General features: G+C 43.6%; 1 non-coding gene across 1 annotated transcript; it reads right to left on the bottom strand.

Moving 5' to 3' along the window:
- Positions 1 to 312: 312 nt before the first annotated feature.
- On the bottom strand, positions 313 to 415 carry LOC127587596 (U6 spliceosomal RNA). Its single transcript, XR_007958795.1, has one exon. It is a non-coding gene; the product is annotated as a U6 spliceosomal RNA (small nuclear RNA).
- Between the last annotated feature and the right edge of the window lie 3,248 nt (positions 416 to 3,663).

The following is a 3,663-nucleotide window of genomic DNA, read 5'->3' on the forward strand; positions in this document are numbered from 1 at the left end:
GTAACCCTCATTTGCTCAAATGATGTTTCCTTTGGCTGCCGTGTTTATATGTGGAAGCAGTATTATGTTCATCCATGATTAAATGTTCAGGGAAAAGTCTATCAACTACAAATCAACATCCTCGGCAATAAATTTCTGTGAGCACAGGAAAAAATCTGTCATCCATAATATAGCCATGTTACATTTCATGCTATTCGGAATCTTCCAGTACGGTCAATTTTGAAAATCAATCTCATTTTTGTCTTTTTACATTCATGCAGCTTCTCTCAAAATTCAGCGGTTACTACCTTATGAGTCACTGTCACAAAAAAAAAAAAAAAAAAGCACATCACATTCACATTTCATACTTGAGTGAGGCCATGGTTATCTTCTCTGTAAAGTTCCACCTTTGCCATTTTTTTAATGGAAAGTAAAGATATATTCTATTTTCAAAGAATAGCTGAAAAATAGATATTTTCAAGGCTAAAAACGGTACCCTCTCGCATGCAAATCGAGACAATAAAAACAGAAGGAGACATAACTAAATTGACCAAGACACAGCACTCGAATACACAGCACAATAGGTTAAGTGTAAACATTAAGCTGCCTTCTTCTTTTTATTGTCATAGAAATAGATTTTTACTGTTCACTAGCTGCTGTCCGGTGTAAGGTACGCAATTTCCCACAACAAGATCCATGCATGCCATGCATGGCCAAACAAGAAATGCACACAAGTGTATGTCACATTTTCAGCCACTTGAATTATCAACTGAAAGTAGTGAGCTTTAGTTGCAAAGTTAGAGCAAACGCTCTGCTTTCAATCAGACCTCCACAAGATGTAGCATCTGGGGGTGATGTGTGTGTGAAACACCACCAGTGCAAGGTGTGGGTACAGTTTGCCCAAGACACGACACACTCGAGGCAAGCTGTGCTGTGATGTCCGTGTTCCAGCGAAGCCTCTCAACAACTTACTCACTGTCTCCTCATCGACTGTAACGCGGTCTGACGCAGCAGCACTCTTATTGATTTTATGTATTGCTTTATTAGTTGGAAATTAAAGCTCGCTCAGTGGAAAAAAAAAATTCTGTAATACACTGGTAATTGATACAAGGGAAATTAGCTCCCCGCTAAAAAGCAACACAGCAAGTTCATTGCTTACAAATCATTACTGTATAGCTGACAAGCGATTCTATTATGATGATGAATCACATTAAGGGAGGGGTGAAGGCTTCGACTGGTATGAGACTGTAATGAACCCCAGGCTGCGAAGAATGAAACAGACGAGGTCTGGGAAAACTGCAGTTCTAGGGGGAGAAAGTATGTTCGGGAATTAAAGGTCACTGGAATGCTCCTGCCTTGTGATTGGAGCCATTCTGCAGGCTCAGTGGTGGCGGAGAGTGGGTGGGGGCATCGGGGAGTGAGTGTGAGAAGGAAGATCTCCACGAGCAGCCCAAGGACAAATTTCACAAGTCTCAGCAAAAAGTAGATCACAAACGGAAGACCTTCAGCCAAGGATACACTCAGGCCATCAGAGACTGCCTATCCATATTCCTTTTGTGTTGGAATGGGAGGATGACCAATAGACCAAGTGACAGAAATGCATGCAGCCAAACACACTGGGGGAACAAAGATAAGTAGGAGTGAGAGGCGGGTTGAAGGAAAAAAAAAGAGGTTTTGCTGCATGAATGCCCAACAGCAAACTCCATCAATTTCCCCCTCTTCGTTCCAAAGAATTTGTGTTGCAAAGTCAGAGAAAGACACCCAAGAGCAAAGTCAGTCAGTATTCGATGTCAAATAGCTTAGAGTTCCAAATGAGGGAATCCATCACCAATCACGCATCTCAGAGTTAATGTCCCTTTAATTAACTGCTTGAGGGAATTAGATACATCAACAATAGTATTGCATTAAATTACACAACATCCATCCGACAGATTTGTTCTTGTTTTGTACTTTGTACAGCCACTTTGCATATGCATATATGCTTTCATTTTTAGACACATTTTTAATAATTTTTGCTGCTGTAAATTGTGAATGTCTTCATCGTGAGACAAATAAAGATTTTTACTTCTTTTTTAATTCGGGGGATGCAGGGAGGTGGGATGTTTTTTCTCCAGAATAGACATCTGCACTAATGTACTCAGAATAGCAATTTTAATTTGGTTTGAGCGTTCGTTACTTTCTTCAGCAGCCTCCTGTGAAGTATCAGTGAGGTTTTTGAACGGTTGAATCTTTTTTTTTAAAAATCTAATAAATATGATTAATTTGGCCACGGAATGCTCAGCATCCAAGAGGCCTTGTCTTTGTGATTAGCCTGCTGCTCACACATATGCTTTCAATTATTAATATTTCAATTCATAACATGTATAAGAATACCTTTATTAGTCTCGCAATGGAGAAATTCCAGATTCACAGCAGCAAAGTTATGAAAGGAAGAAGTAGAACAACAAAAAAATAGGAGCTGCTGGAAAGGCAGCCACTCTCGCGGTGCCATTTTGAAGTCAAAATAACAAAAAATAACACAAGACAACACATAGGACAGAGACAGTCGTGCAATCTTCACCACTTTTCTGCATACACTTTGTTGTCTGAAGCAGTTATAGATGAAAGAGGAGAGGATCAAAGTGTCCTTTCTCCAGTGGATCAGAGACGTCATGCTGAAAATGTGCACACGTCTGCTACAAGCTAAGTTTTGAAAGCAAACACAAAGCTGTAGCATCCATTGACGAAAAGAGATTAGTTCACTTCTTCTGTCCCACGTAATCCGCTGCAAACTCCAAGCCGCGACTCCCAGCTCCAAATCCGCATCGGCACTCCGCACCAACGCTCCTTTCTTCTCATCGTCGGCTCCTCAAGACCTCCATCCATCCAGCCGCAGACCGTTCAACAGCACCGATCTCTCCGCTGAACAAAGCGGGGCTGTGAAAAATGCTGCCCATTACAGGCGCAAGACACAAGCGCCCCAGGAATGTCCAGCAACGACAGTCAAATGGCGCCGACATTCCTCCAGTCAAAAACAGTGCTGGTATACCCATGCTGCCGAGAAGGCGCAACCACCAAGCACAGAGTCTCCTCCTTGATGAATGTCGTGGCCAAAAAATGCTGAAAAAGGTCCACATCAAGTCCACACGACGTAACAACAAACACAAAGTGACAAAAGAAACACAAGAACAACAAAAAAAGCAAGGCTCTTGAGAGCACTTGCTGACGGCTGCCTACTCGGGCGCCATCTTGACTTCAAAGGGGGAGGATGAATGGGAGGGGGGGGGGGTAATCGCGACGTGGCCGAAATGACCAGCTGCACGGTCACCGTTGCGCTCCGCATTATCGAACCACGTCACGGGGGAAAAAGAATCAGAGCACTGAAGACGGTGATAACAAGGATGTGTATGCGCGTGTGGTTGTCCAGTTGTGTACGTGTATGCGTGTACAGGTCATAGCTGCTTCGTCGAGGTCAGTCCCGGCTTATCAGTCCATGGCCGAGAAGGAGGAGGGTGGTGGTGGCGGCCCAAGACTGCATGCGTATTTCCATCCAGGGGAAAGGCCAGATAGCGTTGTTTGTTTTGGAGAGACGGCCGCCAACAATTCCAGACAGCCTTGAGTCCTTGGTCTGTATCTCCTCACTGGCGCCGATCATTCAGATCCGAAAATTCTTTCCGCGGCGTGGATTCCAACCTCTCCATGGTA

This window comes from Hippocampus zosterae, chromosome 1 (assembly GCF_025434085.1).
Source record: "Hippocampus zosterae strain Florida chromosome 1, ASM2543408v3, whole genome shotgun sequence".
NCBI lineage: Eukaryota > Metazoa > Chordata > Actinopteri > Syngnathiformes > Syngnathidae > Hippocampus > Hippocampus zosterae.